Below are 20896 nucleotides of genomic sequence, written 5' to 3' on the forward strand. Positions count from 1 at the left end.
AATATTTAAGTATTTGTTATTTTACCAAGTAGTTGCACGTATTAAGAAGCTTAGAGATTTGGTACACAATTTGAATCCACTGAAATCCACGAACTTAGTCTCTTTCGCGAACCCGCCAAAACAAGCTCACTTCACATTCTCAAAATCACTTTTTCCCATAATTGATTCTTGAAAATATAGAGTGCATAAAAGAAGTTTTGATCAGTAATTACTGATATTGAAAATTTTGGACTTGTTTTACGTAATCACTGATTTAACAGCTTCATTCTACTATGTACTCCGTGTTCCATTTATACACAATCACTTAATTATCAAATTAAAGTCAGTCCTAGACACAAAATTGCTATTCACTTTTCTCTGTTCTAGAGTCTGTTTGGTTCTTTAACTTACGCTGAGTTGCGAACACGATCAAAGTAGTCACTTGTAACGTATTTTAATGTTTTAAAATGTAGTCAAAGAAAACAAATGCCTCTTGTCTTTTTATCGACCAATCGGGCAAAGTTCCGTCGTAATCTTGTTTCTTTTCATTAAATAACTGTCGATGGCAACAGATCTACGAGAGGTTCTTCTGTCACCTTTCGATGACTTTATTTATCCAAAGTAGAATGTAGAATTCGCGTATCACTTCAATGTTCACATATCTCTCGAAAGGGAAATACAAATGTCTCTGCTTTGGAGATCATATGAGCGTAGCTGGTAAACGCTTACGAATGTTTACAAGCACCTTTAGTAGTAGAGATTGAATGGCTTGTTTGTAAATAGTTCCGTCTGCAACACCGTGAAAAGGAAAGCTGCTGTCAGTACAACGAACACTTGAACTATCCGCGTTCTTGCACGTTTACACACTATCGTTCCTCATCAATGAACTCTAACATATCTTCAAGTACACGTTATTCCATTATTCACAACTGTAATTTTTTAAAGAAAATTCTATCAATCTTTGTAAAAAAACAAAAGCACCCCTAAAAATTAAACGTCGAAGTCCTTCTAGTTTCACTCTTTGCATCAATATTCACACGCCCTACATTCACGTATTCCTCTTGGATAATGAAGACAATAGCATCGGATCACGCTTGTAGTGATGATTCCTTTATGCAGAAATTCGATAGTTAAATCATTTTGTGAAACAGGAAAACTGTCACTTCAAAGTAGAGAAGAGCATTCTCGTAGCAAATAATCAGCATCACTGAAATTCTGGAGTGAAATTTTTGCGCTTCTGACCAGACCAATCGAGATAAATCGACAGGTAGAGATCCAGAATCGGACTGAAAACAACGGCTACCTTCTTGCAAGATTCGAGCGGGCCTAAAGCCAGCCGCACACTTGTTCCTCTCTGTCGCGCTCTGGAATTCAGAGCGACGTTTCGCGTCTTATCGGGTTGTTCACAGGTCCCGGTTTATCTCGACCATAACCTTGGCTATGCTGCTCCGATCGCGGCGATTTTTCTTTGTAAAATCATGCGTAACTCGGCGATTTCTTCTCTTGTTTCACTTTATTAGCTGTCGTACTTTATATATTGTTATTCGTCGATGTCCTCCACCGCAGCCGGGATTATCTTCCGTTGCACTGAAATCCTCCATTTAGGAAACCTTCCATGATTCACGCACGATAATTTTATAATCGGTCATTGCAGAGTGTATCGAAAAGCTTCCGCAATTGCATTACATTTAACATAAACCGAATGTGTAAAAGAATAATATCGATCTGTAAATTGTCTTCTATAATTGCAATGTATTTATTTTAAACAAATAAAGTTGCTTCAATTGTTGAACTTTATTACAATGTAATATTCAAATTTTCTTAATATTTTTCAGTACTTTTATTAGGCATGATTATTCACATTTCCATACATGTTTGTTAAATATATTAAAAGTTTAAGTAGTAAAATTATATTCCAGTAGTCACGGAAGGTGATATTTTTCTTAAAAAGTTCCTGATCACCTCGAGACAGATACGTTCGATGACCGACGATCAACGATAGGAGTGGAGGCTTTGTTAGTTCTATCCCTCTAATCTTCTTCGCAGCGCATCTATCTCGCCCGCCCTCCTTTGATCAGTAGCGGACGGCCATACGGTTTTTACACGCGTGTCGATGGAAATCGTAGCCGGGTCCGATGTAAATCCCGAATGCCAATAGAGAGAAAAACCCAATGAATCACGTTGCAGCGATACTTTCGGACGATCCAGCCAGCGCTGTCTGTCGCGAGTCTCCTTTTCGTCCGGCGTTTCGACCCGAAAGCGCTGGACCGCGCCGACTAGTAAGAAACGTCGAATTCCACGGCTGTTGAATCGCGATTTTCGTCCTGCCACGCTCTCCTTTTCTTTTTCCCTTCGCATCGGTGGATCGAACCCGTCTGGAGTTCGTCATCGGCCGATGCGTTCGTCCATTCAGCCGATGATGATTGTCCACCGCGCACTGCCAATGACTTTCTTCCTCGGCGTTTCGTCAAATTTTTCTTCGGAATCTTTTAAATTCCCGGCGGTGACTGATCTTTCACGTTGACGAGCTCGCAGCTGAATTAATCTTCCTGTCCTTTTAAGTTTTCATGGACAGAATCCGTAAAAGGAATCACCGATAATTTAATTCTCGAAGGAAAAGTAAGCAGTAAATCACGACGCATCATTCCATTGTTTATTATTCCCTTTCTCCTTCGTCCACTGTTGTTAACCGTTAACCGATCCAATGCACGATCACCGATACATCGTACGTATCCGTTTGTTGTCTTCTCACAGATAATAAAAAGCAGTCAACAATTAGTTGGAACATTTTAAAAATCGTACCGATATACACTGATCAATTGAATAGCGAAAAGTCGCTGACAATCAAACGAAGATCAACGAGCGTCTATGAGTCCGCAAACCAACGATAAGTTTATCGTGGTAACCGGGTAAGGGACACTACCGCGGGATGTTGAAATGTACGATTTGATTAGCGGATACCGCGGCACTATGGAGCCGGCTTCACGGGGTTCCCGGCTTCAACATTGAGAATCAGAGACCTGGAGGGACCTGGAGGGACTTGGAGGGACGCATAGAAAGGTGGAGGTGGCTCTGAACGTTCTGTGAAACGGTGTGCATCGGCTGTTGGAGGAGAGGCTTCCACCCTACCATCGGCGGCCACCACCAAGCCGTCTCGGACTAGCTAGCGCCAAAAAGGGGGGAAACTTTGGTGGGGTATCGATGTTGGCACGCTTGCGCCACAACTTGTCTCCCTCATGCGAGATACCCGCGCGGGGAACACTATCTCGTCGCCGCTGTAAGATTTTGGAATGATTTGCTGGATATATAAGCGAATCAAATGGAAACCCTGATATAAGAAATGTTGCGAAACATTTCACACGTTTTGTATTTAATATTTGGAAGTTAGACAATTACATATATTTAGAAAAAAACAGTTTCGCACAGTATAGAAAGTTGTATTTTCGGTTTCGTTAAGATCACTTATCCGATGTACTTCTTTATGACTTTTACAGAAGCATAAATACCATGTGAAAATATGATTATTCTTTCTAGTTTATTTTCCTATAATAGAAAACTAGATTAACAGAATAATCGACTCTCGTACAATGATACGGTAATCCTTTACAAAAGTACCATTAACTGTAGATAAATGTTAATTGAAATCAGACATATTGTAGACATATATTTTATTTCAAATAGAATAAAAGGTAACAATTTGAAATAATGAATCGTTGAAACTATTTTCATATTATTTGTATTATACATTATTTGTATTCTAGAAATAATATAAGGGAAATAACTTTGGTTTGTGTTAAGAATAAATTATTTTGAACTAATCTCTTATTCGAATAATTCATTCATTGAAATAAAATAATAAAAGTGTAATAAAAGAGCTTGTAATAAAATTTTCTACTATTTTATATGAATAAAATCACTTCTATTTGATCACAATTATTAAACTAAGAGTCTGGGAAGTTTTATATCATAACCGTGTTTGTTCCCAAAATGGTTTTTCACTAAAAACATACTTATATATTTCTCACTGATAATATGTATCTCAATTGTATGCGTGAATCACTAAGGAAGTCAGTATTTTTTATGTAGATAACACGACAAAATACTAAAAAGTATTTGAAAAATGATTTAAACAAACACTTTTTTAAATAGAAAATAAAACTAAAATGAAAAATTATTTCGTTTAATAGCCAAAGAATGAAATAATCTAAAAGAAAATCAGTCTCTTATTTAGATGAAGTAGCGCTATTGCTTTGAAATAACATTAATTTTTCTACTATTCTTTTTCAATAGTATTCAAGTTCAATTGAAATTAACGGACTTTTCTGTTTGAATTTTATTTTTGAGAAGAGGAAAGGATCTATCGGTAGTCAAATCAGGAGAATGAGGGCGCTAGTCAGACGTAGGAATTTCTTTTTCAGTTCTTAATGTTATGTGAAAATACTCATCAAACACATCAGCATTTAGACGTATGTAATAACTTTTATGACTAAAAAAAGTATTCCTGTGATTAACAACTTTACTTAGACTTTTGATTTGATAAAATTGAAAGGTGAGCGTTTTTTTATGAGTATCTATTTCTCAGTAGAACGTAACAAAGGAATAAAATGAAATTATTACACTACATCAATTTTTAAAGTCTATTAAACGAGTGTGTGAAGGCTGTAAAAGCTGTTCCGAATACCTTCCAAAATACTTTGATGATAATAAGTAGATAAAATACCCTATATCCTATGCATTTACCTATATATATATTTTGTTTTTACTAGACTTGTTGCTTTTTTACCGTTCTGTGTAAGTAGGTACACTGATTTGTATATTAGATTACACCGTTATAATTTGAACTGAAAAAATGAATTAAAACAAACCTATTTTATAGTTACTTGAAATGTTTTAATTCCTTGCAAGACGTATTATACGTATACGTAAATTTTGGACATTGTTTTTCAAACTGATATACCGCCACGGAGAAGTATATATATTTGAGATATATGTGAAATATAAGTAGGTATGTATTTCCTAAAACATCATCAATCGATAAAAATTTAAACAATTAAAAAACATGTAAATGTATACTAATAATTAGAGTACTTTCTGATACTTAAATTATAATAAATTAAAGTACTACACTAAACTTTTCTTATAAAATAATCCTATTTTTATTAGTTTTAATATCTAGCAATATTTTCGAAATGTGTTCCTGTTTTGGTGAATTCTTCTTGGAATTTTTAGATTTTCAAATAGATCGAAATTTAATCCTTCTAGAACCGAACGTTGTCGAACTGTAAAAGCAATTTTGTTTATCAGTTATTAATAATAAAAGTTTAAATAAGCTTTATACAAAATTTGATACGTAATTGTAGGTCATCGGGTTTTGTACTGTTTAAAAATCAATGTTGGGTATACCCAACTCCAGCAGAAATGAATATATTTATTGTTTATTTTATATAAGTTAAGCTACAATATCAGATATGCACAATGCCGAGAGGGAAAAGATTTATATTGTATCTTTAATGACATCCATTATTTGCTCATTACAATTTTCAACGTCAATTAATAAGAAGTATTAAGGATTACTCCTTATTTACGTCAAGTCAAAATTATCAGCCCCGATTTTCAAAAAATTGTTAATCAAATACTTTTGCCGTTGAAATTTCTCATGCTTTCTTTCACCAGACAGAATCTCCAGCATCTTCACTGTAATTTAAAGTATAAATTCCTCAAGAAGAAGACACATTTTAAATCACAGTTCCCTTTCCTTCCTTCATTGATGAGAAGAAATTTCTATCGATAAAAGGAGCAGCAGCGGGAACCTTGAATAAGCAACAAGGATCCCGTTTCGGTTCTTTTGTGAACATTGTTCTTCTGCTTTATAGAGCAGAAGCCCTCCAAATATATTCACGTAGAAAGTGAAAGAAACAAATGATAGACGGAAGAACGCAACCAAGGAGAAAAGCTCGGCGACGTTTCAGGGATGTCGAAAGTTACGGAAGAGGGGACGTACAAGAGTATCGTGCTAATCAAGACCGATGGTCAATAATGGCGGCCACGGGTTGGTCGGACCCAAGTCCAACCTACCCCTTGGGCGTCGGGCGTGTACAGGGGTGGTTTAAGCCTCCGCTTCAACCCTCTGGAGTCAACAGGGGTTGATTTTGGCCAGAGCTGGAGAGAGAGACATATTTTTATTGTACCTAGGTGAATCAGTGCTACAAAACTTCTTGCGATGTCTTATTCACTAATGCCGTGAACACTTACAAGATAAATATGACCACTGCAACGAAGGATGAGAAAAGGATATGCAATTTGCGTTTTTTGAGATACTCATACGAAGAAAACAGTAAATTCTAAATTGCATTTAATATGTCAAAAATTGTTATTCGTTTTTGAATAAGGACATCTGTGTCTTGTATGTGGTTACTTTGCAAGTGCAAAATGTTTCATGTTAAAAATGATTTGAAAAATGGAATTGATTCAGAATTCATTCTTTAATTATAATTTTATAAAGTCTTCCGTAAGTTTTCTGTAGGAGGAGTTTCTCTATCACCAAAGAGCACTTCAACCGGGACATCAGCTATGTCTTTAAAAAGCGAAATGCGACAAAACAGCCAAACTGCGAAGGTGAAGAAGAGAGTTCCCTCTATCATTTTTACAGTATGGCCGCTTTCTCGCATGGCAGTTTTCAAAAATATTGCTAATGTCTGGTTCTACTCTAACGTTAGGGGAACTCCCCCAAGTATATTTTGAATTAATTTACTACTTGACAATTGGAGGTTGTCGATTGACTAATTGATCCAAGCAAAAAGAAATTTATTTTGATATTCAAGATTTATAACATAATGGTAGGTTTATAAAGTAAAATCTTCTAAAATACACCGATTTAGAAATGATTCTCTAGTTAAATAGACGTGAGTATCCAAAGATATTTATTCATCGTTTTCTTCTACTCCTATTGTGTTATGCACTTCGCAAACCAATATCTTATATAATGAACGTCAAATAAAATTGAAAAAGTTAAGACGTCGGATTTGCTTGAAAACCAAATCGAGGGTGCATTGAATGCTCATCACTAGTACACGCGCGTGCGAGTACAACGACTTATATCCACATGTTCTTGAATGGACACATATCCAAAGGGTAGCGTCGACCCGTCGAATCACCCGTTGGATGCACTCAACGAAATTAAACCTACGTTCCTCGACCTCGGACCATCGTCGCAGTCACATCCAGCCGTGATACCGGTAACGTCAGCGTTTACCACATTCCACGCGCGCCACTTGAAAGTTATTCTCGCAGAATTTGGCGACTACGAATCTTACGATTAGTAAGAATCTCACCTGCTTTGTGTCTAATCCAGAATTAACCCACATTTCATCACGACCTAAAAGCTAACCCCATGGAAAGCTAAACTAATTTTTCTTTCATCTAAAAAGATGATTGATATTTCATTTGGCATGAAAATTTTATTACGCTTTAGAATCTTGCTACAGTCGATCATCAGTTTGTACTTGTATAAATAACGAAGAAATGAATCTATACAGATTACAATCACGGTTTATTATATCGATTTAATTACTTTCCTCCGGGATAGTTCTGCCACCACTTAACTCCACTAGGTAAAAAGATATTATTTATGGAGGTCGTTAGACTTGTTTCAACCCCTACTAGCTGATAGATGAGAAACCTATGGAACTACACGTAAAAATGGTTGAAGTTAACTTTGAAAACGCATTTAAAAGAGGCATAAAGATCTACAATCGTTACCTTGAAGATCTTTTAAAATCATAATATAACATCCATGACAATATGACAAACAAATCTTTATTAATCCATTGAAAATTAAAGTAATAGAGATGATCACGGTAGATGGCTCACTCTGTGGATACTACGTTAAGTGGTTGGTATAACCCAATATTATTTAAGTATAGTTTGCTAGCATTTATAAAACTTTAATGTGTTTTCATTCAAACAGACAACTCAAATTTTCCTGTTATCAAAACCAAGGAATGTATGTTTATTTTTTTTGCAAATATTCAAGAATTTGTTTTAATTTAAAAAGAAATTTCAGGAGGAACAGAATGCATATGAATTATAATTATCTGTTTTTCTTGACTTTATAAGTATTGATACTTTTTCCAATATTTAAAATAGCTATAATTTTTTAACAATTTCCACAATATAAATTCTTATTATTAGAGCACTCAAATAAACGTTAAAATTAAAACATTTTACTACCAGAGCAGAAATTGACTATAAAATTCGTTTGTTTGTCCTCTTATGCACAATAATGAAATAAGAATGATTACATAGTGCAATAAAAATTAAAATGAAAAAATGGTTTGCACACACCTAAATTAATAACAATATGTAAATTGCATGCAGAAAACTGTTACAACTCCTCCTCCTCCTCCCCCCCCCCCCCCCTTCCCACAAAAAAAATATTATTCTTAACATTCTAACAAAAACAGATAATCTTTTGATGAGTCTACAGCTTTGTATAACATTATTCATTTATTTATTCTATATACATTTGTATAATTTCATTTAAAACGCAAAACGGGCAACGTTATGAGTATTTTATTATTTGCAGATTCCCTCATTCGGATAAATATGTTTTTCACCAATTTTCCGTAGATTTTAAACCCTTGTATTATAACAAGTATTCACATTCGCATTGCGAATTATCGTCAAAAGATTGAACCAGATACTATATTATTAAATCAAATAAAGCATAAGAAGCTGTTTAACCCTTCAATAACTACTGTTCTGTCAACTTATTTCTCAACCTATTCGACGTTATGAATGTGTTTACACATCCAACAAATGACATACTTACTGCAAGCTTGCGTATGATTTCATTTGATGTCATATTTGATGCAATCAAGTCTATTAATCTTAAATTAATCATAACATGTTAAATAAATCATGTTCGAAGTCATTATACCACACCATATACGTAAAGAATTGTGTTAAGAAAAGGTATCAATGTTAAAGATATGTTATAGATAGCAGAAAATTCGCAAGCGTACTATAGTGTTAGAATAGAAATTATCTGTTTTGTGTTTTGAATGAAACTTAAAATTATGGGAACAATCCTGATTTCTTTTGTTTACTGTGAAACTGATATGTGCGAATTGTGCAAGGAATATAACATCGCTCCAATAGCTACCTCGATTCTTTTGGCAGATGATGATTTGTTTGGCCAAATTTTCCATGTCGTTTACACACACACAATCAGTTCTATTTCTATTTATTTTTGAGTTCAGGAATCATGGCAGGGTTAAAGGCGTAGGCTTTACTTTCTACAAAACCCCAATGGAGTTAAATTGCATGATCTTGGAGGACAGTTGTGGTCGTCTAAACAGGAAACGACGTACGATTGTAATAGAACCATTATTTTGATACTAAATTTTTACGATTAGCACGCGTTACTTTACTGTACAGCATTCCATAACTAATTGCAAGTAACTTCTTGTGTCTTTAGAATACATATGAGCCGCTCATATGTCAAATCATTTGAGTCCACAACGCAAAAATGCTTACATTTATTTTAAATACAAAAAATTAAGCATCAATCAAGTGCTTTGGTACTAAAATTTAAAAAAAATTCAAAAAGTGAAATTAAACACTTTGGCCTATAAACTATGAACTGCTCACATATGTAAAATTTCACATTTTAGACTCACGACCCTTTGTACAAATAAGATTCTTTAAAAATATACTATTGGTTAATAGTTATACAACTAGTAACCAATTAATTTATACTTTTCTAAGAAGCATCGCAAGCAAAAGTTTCGGAGCGCGGAATAGAAATTGTGTTATGAGTGCGAAGGTATTATGTTGGGCGAGGGTTCGCGAACGACTTGAAAGTATCGAAGCGTCTCGTTGGAAAAAAAAGGTTTTTTCAGATCGCCGCTCTACCATCAGAGGTTCCTCTTTTTTTTCACTCTACCTATCTCCGGTGAACCAACCAACGGGGGAAAATGCCTCGCGAGCCAGGCTTGGAAAAATGTAGAGCACGTTGACGTTGGAGCAAGGGAGCAGACGAGAGGATATCGAACCGGCAAGTCCAGAGGCGGAGTCGCCCCACCAGGTTTCCATGGAAACGTGACACTCTCTTTCGGGCTTTTCGAGCTTTTCGAGCTTACTATAGTTGCTTTTCCCCGCGTTTTGTACTCGCCGCGTATCGGCATCGGCATCGCCGTTTGCTTCGGCAACGCGCCTTCACCAACGATATTTCTCGTTATTTTCCGCAAACCGAAGGGAAAAATTATTTGGTTTCCTCGAAAACTGATGTAGCGGCTCGGCTACCTTCCATTTGAGGTTTATTTTGCCCTGGCGTCGTTTCTCTTTCACGGCTTCCAATACTGTTTCTTTTTATGAAATACATCTTTACTATTTAGTCGTTCAATAACACTCAATGAATGGCAGTTGGAAGAAGAATAAATGCCAGAGAATACTATTTCCAATTCAAATACGAATTTCGGCAAATTAAGCGATGTGCTAGACAATTCAACTGTGTACGGAAACTTTCAAAAATTTTTGTTCATACAAGTATACTATGTCTTCTAAATCGTGACATAAATGAAGCGCTCGGGCCACTAAGGTCATCATGTTTACTATTTTGCTCCATCTTGCAATTACAAAACATGCTTATTCATTGACTGAGCTACTCGTAACACAATGGTTATACAGAAAGTGCCAAACTCCTTTTGTTACGCTTTAAAATATTGTCACGCTTCTCACTGTTTTTTCAGTACTTCTTCTTTCTTTTTTATTAGTCGATTAATAAAAAATAATAATGGTACATATTTACAAAAGACCCGTAATACTGTTTGTATAATATATGTACTTTAAAATTCAAACAAAAATTTCATTTCTGTATACACGGTGGTCAATTACAGGTGGAGGGAAATTTAAAGGACGATGTTAGACATCAAAATAAGACGAAAACCAAAAATAATGAAATTACAATTGAATCTTCACTTGTTAATTATAAAAGTTTAAAGCTTTGTCCGCCTGAAACTCGACAAATCAAACGACACATTTGTCAGCATAAAGCTAGTGGCAGGGGTCCGGTTAGGCGCTAAGGTCACGAGGAGCTAAGTACGGAGCCAACAACCAATGATTATATTATTACGACCAATGAGTCGAATATTGTAGAAGTTCATTATAGCTGTGTAAGATATGGTGATGAAGACTAATTTCCTTATAATCACCAAATGAAGGCTCAACAGCAATTTTGTTATTCTTACTTTTCAATTTATTTGACATCTAAAGTTAACCTTAAAATTTTTTTAATTTATGATCAAACACTCTGCATATTTTCTTTATACATATAAATAAAAAACACGATTTATTATGAAAATGTAAAAAACCTTTAAATTTAACTTCATCCATAATTAAGCTTAGAAGTTATGTATATGAAAAGAATTACAAATTATAATGAATTGAGTGTCAAACAAAACAGTCAAAATTGACAACGTATACCACGAGAAAATATAAAATAAGAAATAAAAATTCACATTCCGGAAGTTGTATGAAATTCCGAAATAGCGGCATACAAACTGGAAAATGTACTTTCATCGGACGCACATCTTGTTCTGTCCTTTCCAATGTACGTATCTCGTAGTCGCTGGCTCCAACATGTGTTTTCTCGCGTGTGAAATGTCCCCACGATTTGCTCCTCGCTCTTTAGCCCTTTCTCCTTCTTCCCTTCATCCGCCCATCCTGTGTCCAATATTCCAAACGGTACCGCCGTTTATGTAAGTTAGAACAGTGTTTCTCAAACTTCCCTCGTCTAGCGACCGACTGCCCGCGATCAAATTTCATACCATATTTAATGAAATTTCTTCGCAGATTATTAAAACTAAACCAAAATTTTCTAAAATTTATAGTATTTTCACTATGTTAATTTTAAATGTTAAATCGATCCCAATATGTTCTATTATAATTTGAGTACATTATAATAATATGTGCAATATGTAACATATCTATCTATTTTATTTAACTACTTTATTTAACAAGCCTCTGCCTTTTTACATTAATTATGTACACTACCGTAGATAAGTATTTGAATACTTTCACATTATTGGAAATGGATGAAATACCTACACTTTTTTATTTATACTAACTGATTTAAAATGTTATTCTCACTAGTATTTAGAAACCGTACATAATCGTTTAAAATAGGATTTGTAGCCAAAACTATGTCATAGAATTTTACTCGATGTATTCTACATACTTCAATAACGTAAAAGTGTCCAAATATTTATGCACGATAGTGTTATCTTACAATTAGAGAAAAACTCGAGCAAGTGAAGTAATATATTCATTATGTAAAATGTCAAAGCGTTTTTGAAGTATGTACGTTAAAACTAGCTGTTCTGAATGCACTCAGAGACATGTTAATCCTTGGATGGCCAACTGTTTGAAGTATTATATGGCCAGACGAAAGTTAACAAAATAAAAATGTTTATTAATGTACATACCACTTCTGAATATTCTTGTGATATAGTTCCAGTTATAATCCTAATATTCTATGTATTATGCAAAAGTGGTATACCTAATAAAACCACTGTGATAAAATGCAAAGTTGTGGGACTAACGTGTAACTTAATTTTTTAGATATTATCGACTAGAGTACGTTTTTTTATTATAATCACTATTATCGATCTCTCAGTTAACTCTCTATTATTACTATATAACTCCTTAGTTCGTCCATATCTAGAGTATGGATTGATCATTTGGTCACCGTACTATAAAAGCCACTGTAGCAAACTTGAAACGATCCAACACTTTCTAAGAATTTGTCTCATAGATCGAGTTGCAGTATTCTTCTCAATTGCCATGCATAGGACCTTTAGCTGGCTAAATTCAGCCTAATGCCCTTTGAAAGACTAAACACGATGGCTGATATCATTTTTATTTACAGTATCACCAATAATCGCATAAACTGCTTTCGGATACTGGAGCAAATCAAATTCTATCTTACTTTCAAAGATTTGAGACACTGAGCTTTACTATACATAGAAAACCATAAGATGCTTTACGGCTTAAATAATTGTAGTAATTAAATGTTATTTAATGTTTTAGTTATTTCACTGTTGCAGCAAATGGGTGATATACAAATTCATGTCAATTTAATATCAATTTAGAATAGATTTGATGAGTCCGCTTGCGCATAGGAGTATCAATGAGTATGAGTGATATTCAGTCAGTAGGTTATAAAAACAAATATGTTTGGGCATCAAGGCGTCTTGTTAAAGATTTTAATTATTTTATTGTTATCAATATGGAACGACAAACATCAAAATAAGCGGAAATTCATCTCCGTCCAATAAAGTGACATTTGCTCGATCACAATAAATATTTGAAACATGTTATGAAAACATTAATCAATTTCACTAAATATTAAATACTTTGTTTTATACTACATTATAGTATGCAATAAGTAATCCATTAAATATCTGACGGGCATTAAATAATAACTAAGATTCTTTTATTATATTTATATTGTTTCTATCACTGTTTTTATAATTCTGTTAATCTTGGCTATTAATTTTTGTATTGTGTCATATGTTATATTTTTCATTGTCTTTCTACAATTCCTTAAAATTGCCTGAAGATACCTAAACGAAATGCAGTGGTTTAAAGTGATAATTTCAAGGATTAAAACAATTGAATTATTGACATCCATACAAATAGGGTAGATAAGTACATTAAATGTACATTCGCAATTAAATTTAAATAAAAAATGGTCTAATAATGTATACTGTCAAACAAAAGTTCATTGAAAATGTCCTAATACCATCGACCGCGGATACATGTATGTACTGTATTCTATATATGCATACAGTTGTGTATGTATATGTGTATGTAAACCAAAGCATTATATATGTTCATTCCAACTGCTATGTAAGATTTATTTATAGCGATTAAAGAAAAAATAAAATGGATACCACAAAGTACAAATAACGAGGACAATGTTAACAGCTTTATCATTGCTTATGATCACGAATTATTGCGACTTATCCATGGATCGCATAGAACTTGGTCACAGACAGGAAGTTTGAGAAGCACTGAGGTAAAATGCATCCGCACACCTATCCGTCTCTACGTGATCGCCCGCGAGTATTCGTAAAGTGAGCGAGAAAGGGCAAGAATGACATATGCGAAACGTAGCCACCTCTATATTTTACTTGAAGCTATTCGTGAGAATTTACGAGGAACCCCCGGATACTCTCTTTCTCTCTGTCTTCTCGTCTACTAGTCTGCTCTCTACCCAAGCATCTATCTCCCCGCTATCTTTCCCGATTCTCTTGGCCACTGCCAACTCCTCATTTTCCTATGTATGTAGGTATATGAGAACGATGGTGCTCGAGATACCGAACTTTTTTTTGTTACGCTGTCTGCTTCCATTTTCACCCTTTTTCAATCTTGCTGGTACTTAAGTATGACACGCTGCGCACTTTATTATAAAGCGTATTTTTTAATTGTGATATCGAAAGATTTAGAGTAGTATTATTAAGAATGTCGTTAATGACACGTGGGCGTTTCTTGACCGTGAATTCCTCGGTAAGCAAGTGATTTTTTATGCAGAGGGACCTAAAAGTTACTTTTTTATTTTGAGATATCATATATCTTATTTCTAATAATATCTTGGATAACCAGTTTTCTAAACTACTATACAATAAGCTTGGCCAGGAATGAGACTATACATGTAATAAATGCAGCTATGTATGTAGCTATCCTGACGAAAATTCGAAGTTGCCCTTGCTTTCACTTTAAACTACAAATTCATACAAGACCAGGATTATTCATTCAATTCAGATCTGACACTTTGAAAAACAGTTGCAACAGATAAAAATAAAAACAATAAACTTGAAAACAAGTGAAATTAAAAGCAATTTGAAAATGATTTGGTGCATTTTACACCAGCATCCTTAATTTCTCTAAACACTGTTGAAAATACAGAATTTCAAAATTGAATGAATAATTTAGTAAAACATAATTCGAAAGTCAAAATCAAAGATATAAGCCGAAAATCTTTGTGTAAAAAATTCAATAATGAATTTTTAGAGTACGTGTCAACTACTAAAAGGAATCTCACAAGCATTTCTGCCTTATGTACCTACTGCTGTAGACATATGATCAAGAAGAAAGAGATTTCTAGGAATCGCTCTACATTGGATTGAAGCAGAGTCTCTTAAAAGATTGTCGCTTCCTGCAGCTTTCCGATTTAGTGGACCGTACACACCTGAGCGTATTTTAATTATCTACAGAAAATATATGAGCAACCTGACATTTGAAATGACTAAATATGTGCCACAATAACAGACAACGGTTCGAATCTTATTACAATGTTTCATAAACTACGATTTGAATTCTATTGACGATGAAATAAGCGATAAAGGCAGTATGAATTATGACACACCTCTAGAGTTAAGAAGTGACAGAACATGTTTGCTAGTACATATTAAATGTTGCTGTTACACCTTAAATTTAATGGCGACCGTAAATTTAAAAAAGGCAATTGAGGTTAGCAATTTTAACATGTCGTATATGCAATTAATCGATAAGTGTTTGCAATTATGGTCAGTATCCTCTTATTCTAAAAAATCAGAAATTATGTATGAAATATTAAGGTATTCATTAAAACGTCCGATAATAATGATATGAAATTCAACATACAATGCTCTACAAAAAGTAAGGTCAATGAAAAATAAATTTAATGAACTAATTAATGCATTACATATGAATATTCATTTTAATGAAGTGGATTCGAGAATTATACACGATTATATCACATGTCTTGAGCCTCTTGCCACATTACTTGATCAATTTTAAGGAGAACATATCTATTAAGGTTTATTCACACATAGCCGTATCGTGACCGTACCGTATGGCCATGGTCGTGATGTAACCGTGCTGCAACTGTGATTTCATCGACGACCAGACCTACCTGGACTGTATTCTTCAGTGTTTTCGAATTAGTAGAACTCGAAAAAATAATCAAAATTACATCATGTTTGGTATCATTTTCACCAGAAAAGCAGCAAGAATCGATCGGTGATATATCTATAAAGATCTAATAAGAATTTTCATTATCAGAAAATCTATTGCTATCTTTGTTTTTAAGAGTAACGTATTTCGGGTATGAGACTCCTTGCTGTGAAGTGTTCGACCCGTGGCCTCAAAGGGTTATAAAAAAATACCCTTCGGCCAATTGCAAGAGGTCTTCAGTGAAAATGCAAATATGGTTTGCCAAGAAAATCTAATTTTCACGGTACGGATACGATTCGAGCACGGCTGACAAAATACGGACTAGTATGCACCGTTCCATTAAAAAAAAAAAAAAGGAAACGATATTTTTACCACTGGTTCTGAGCGTGATTTTACGGTACGAGCACGGGCGGAAAAAAGTACGGCCAAGTGTAATCTACTCTATTCCAAAGGTAGAGAATGGTACTTTTCAACACTATCACAGGCAGCACTGTGGCGTCACGGTACGGCTACATGTATATGAATCCTCCTTAATTGTTGGACCTAAACCTGAATTGAAATATTAGTAGAAACACATAGTAATTCTGAGAATGAGTTTCCTTTGGTTTTGTTTAAAGCAAAAATTACGAGTTTACAAATTAGATTTCAAGATATTTTTTTTTAATACGTATGCGCAACATTCCATTGAGGAATGCAATAGTTGCTATATTTTCGCATTCCTAATTTAAGACTCGATGGCTGAAGGTTGCACCTCATACACTGGAAACTGTAGCTACAGAATGTGAAGATAAATCTATGTGCGTTCAATACCAAGAGGCGAGGGACCACAAATTGGGAACAGTGTTATTAGCAGAAATCTTTATTACTACTTATTGTAAATCTTTAATTCTTGTTATATTTTATTTAAAGTAGTAGGGATGAATCCTTTATATTCTTGCAATAAAAATGATACCAAATGCGACCCGCGACCCGCAACAGGATTTGGATCACTCTTTATCACATATCTGAATTATTTCATATTTGGTATCACTTTTATCGTGAGAATATACAGGATTTATTTGTAGTAATTTAAACAAAATTTAATAAAAATTTGAGATTTGCAATAAGTAATAATGAATATTTGGATTAATAACACCAGTCCCGAAGAGATCTCTTTAAGGTTTCTCGTCTGTTGACATCTAGCGCACGTAAGATTATATTCCCGCAGTCGAAGGTTTCTGATTTTGCTGCAAAATATCAATTTTGTTATTATGCGTGCTATCATGTTAAGATTGATGCAGATGAATTTCTTACGTTTTTACGATTAAAATAATATCAAATTCTATGTAAATCAGGCCATTTTTAATGAAGTTCAGCTAAAATTATGCAAATCGTTTTTTCTATAGATTTTTTAAATAAATCATCCAAACTATATCGTGTTCCTTACAATTTTTATCGGAGAAACACAAGGTATCTATTGGTGGAACTTATATCAAAATATGATAAAAAATGTAGAATTCCGTACTTTCGATTGCTAAATTCTAATGTTATCTTTGTTCTGGAGAAGTTCTTTTTCTCGCACATAAAAACCCTTGACAGGTCTAGAGTTTGAATATAAAATTAATGTCCACATAACACATAACAGCGGGTCACGTGCTGCGTGCAGTTATACGTTATATTACTGTATTTCTGTATCGTTAACTTTTGAGCCAACTAAAAGAAACTATTTTTTACGTTACGGATACGAATCGGGCATTAAAAAAAAAAATACGGGCTAGTGTAAACCGCACTTTTCCAAAACAAGGGAATGATATTTTTATCACTGACAGTGATGGCACTGTTCTGTCACAGTACGGCTATATGTGTGAATAGCTTTTGTGGCCACCATGGGAAGTCTTGAAGAAGGTGACAAGATCCAAGAGTAGTGTGCCTAAGAAATTGCATGAATTCTTCAGATTTATGATATGTTTATCGTTATAGTATAAGGTGCTCAGAAATCGGAAGAGCTCAGGAATCTAGACAGTAGAAGCCCACGTGTACGCTATAACCATAAAAAAATGCAGCGACTTTAAGGATCTCTAATCTAATGTTCTTACAACTTTAAACTAATAAACAAATTAGATATTAGTACTGTAAAATCTACTCTTTGTATATGTATATTAACAGACTAGTCACCGGAAGGCTACTAATACCCTTATAATAAGATCTACTGGTAAGTACAGTAAAAGTTGGATAATTGCCTGACATTCGGGACCGTCAGCAGACAGTTATCGAGTGAAGGCAAACTTTTTCCCTCGATTTTCTCGAGCCGAACGTCCGAGTTCAATTTTGAAGTGTTCCGAACATAGAAAAGGACAGTGAGTGAAAGAGAAAGAGGGTCGATAGAAAAAGGGACCCAAAGAAAATATCAGTGACATAATATTAACGTAATGATAAAACTTCTTTAATTTTAATAATTTTTGAATAAAACTTTCACAAACATATTTATGAGGGTTTTTTTATGTAAACAAGAGTAAACATGAAATAGTTTGGATCATATTTGCGTATTTAGTAAGTGATAACCCTTCTTTTTCATCTATCAAATAAGTACATATTATTCAAATTATATCGTGTTTGGTCACATTTTAATCAGGAAAACCTCCCAAATACACTAATAAAGGTTTGGTTCAAAAAAAAAAAAAAAAAAAAAAAAACAGAAATATAAAAATATTATTCTTGTATCAGTATTATCTCACCTATGCACGAGCTCGGATCAGGTTACCATTCTCGGTCCCTGCTCTATCATTGAGTGTTTTGGGACATCTTGAGAGGGATCCTCCCTCAGTGGTGGGGATGACTACTAGGCACTTACGTTGCTGTACAGCAACTATCTACATAGATAGTTTCAGGCAGATATCCAACATTTATTGTAATGTTAACACAAATAGAACCTTAAACCTGGTACATAAATATTTATTAACCATTGATAGCAAACCTTACTTGTTTCGAATTATTCTAGTAAATAGCAGATAGTAATAATAAGTTTATCGCAAGTCAATACTGTACACCAAACGAGATAACTAAACAATTTTTTTGCAAGATTACAGCATCTGTTAAAAGATTGAAATGATTTGAAATAAGAAAACGCTTGAAAAATATTACATATTTACCTCATCATGCTACTTAATGCACTCAATCGATGCGAGAGGGAAGTTATAATTTTAAAATATACACATTAGCTTAAGAACGTATAAAAATGTAGGAAATTTGTTAAATATTTGGAACCTTTTATTAAATACCTCTCACAAAAACTGTGCTGAGTTTTTGAAGCGAAAATGCCAATTCGACGAAAAGGAGTAATTTAAAATGCATCCAGTAAGTCAACGAATCTGATTAAATCACCTCCGGAGAGGATTCGACTTAACGCGAAGCAAAGCCCGCGGCAGATTCTTCAGTGGTGTTTTCAATATTAATGACTGAATTAGTGAAGGATTATTGAATAACATGCAATCCAGTTTCACGGATTATTAGCTGTTAACGAAGTAAGCGGGTTGAGATGTCGAAAAGGAAATATCCTCTTGCTCCGGGCTATGTCTTTAATCAGCATGATTACGGGAAACCTTTTGATGGAAGACTCGCTGATTATATCCACGTTAGGTATTCATAAAGGAACTAATCATGTCTCGGAAAAAGAGTATACAACCAAATTATGTACACATTATTCTGTTACTAATTGTGGTAATAATTATATTGCGAGCAAATTTTTAATATCTATTAAACATACAAAGGAGCAATACATTAAAGTTAATTAAAGCAATTGCAAAAAAAGAACATAGTGCAGTAGAGACTCCAATATTTCAAATTTTCTATTATTTCTTGAATAATTTCCAATAACTAATAGAACAATAATTTTTTTGATATAAAATCAATAATTCCTGCAGTATGATTAAAGAACCCCACATTATTTTAGCTGATGCAATACATAGGGTCGTCATACGTTTCCAATATTACAGAATTAATACCTATTATTTTATACCTTATACCATCAAAGTCCTTCAAATGCCTCAATTGTTTCCATATGCAAAATCACAACCACGATATTTTATTCATCCGATTTATTTTTGTATGAAAGAAAACATACTCAGAAAGTGATATATTCATATTTATTTAAATAAATCAAACATATATTAATTTCATATGTATTACACATATTATTTTAAGTACATAATTAAATAATAATTATTTATTTATTCTGATAATAAATGCTCTTATAGATATTCCAATTCTGGAGTATCAAGAATAAATATTGTCAATTTATTATAACCTCCAATAACTTGATTTTTAAAGAAATGATGAACATAATTAACTGATGAATTGTTAATGAGTATCATTTCTTTATTCTATATATTAAATTTTGTGTATTGTATTTTAATAAAAATAAATGGATTGAAATACTATAATATTGAACAATGTTCCAACGGCGCCGTGGCTTAGTTGGTTAAAGCGCCTGTCTAGTAAACAGGAGATCGAGGGTTCGAATCCCTCCGGGGCCTAAATTTCCTACAAAGAAAGTTTGTGAGAAATTTCATTTTTTTCCATTTTAATTGTATTATTGCAACATGATTAAAATATGAAAATCTAAAAATATACTTTTGTTAAAATAATTAAGCTGAAATTTCGTTGAAAATAGAAACTACTTTTTTGTTTGCATAGTTATAATAGAATGTAATAATTACTGCATTTATTACTTAAAAACATCTAAAAGATATTAAATCTAATTTTACATTACACATGTTTTGAGTGGCAAGGAGAAATGATGTACAGTAGAATACATTATGAACATATAAAAGAAAAGTAAAAAGATATTAAAATGAATTCTTACTTGAAAGCTTATTTGAAAATATTTAAGGAATATTTTGTCATATTTTATTACCAAAAGTTTAAAGAGCTAATATGTCTT

General features: G+C 33.6%; 1 non-coding gene across 1 annotated transcript; it reads left to right on the forward strand.

Annotated features, from left to right (window-relative positions):
- The first annotated feature begins 20415 nt into the window (after positions 1 to 20415).
- On the forward strand, positions 20416 to 20489 carry Trnat-agu (transfer RNA threonine (anticodon AGU)). The gene has a single exon. It is a non-coding gene; the product is annotated as a tRNA-Thr (tRNA).
- Positions 20490 to 20896: the final 407 nt, after the last annotated feature.

Source organism: Calliopsis andreniformis, chromosome 1, assembly GCF_051401765.1.
Source record: "Calliopsis andreniformis isolate RMS-2024a chromosome 1, iyCalAndr_principal, whole genome shotgun sequence".
Classification (NCBI taxonomy): Eukaryota; Metazoa; Arthropoda; class Insecta; order Hymenoptera; family Andrenidae; genus Calliopsis; species Calliopsis andreniformis.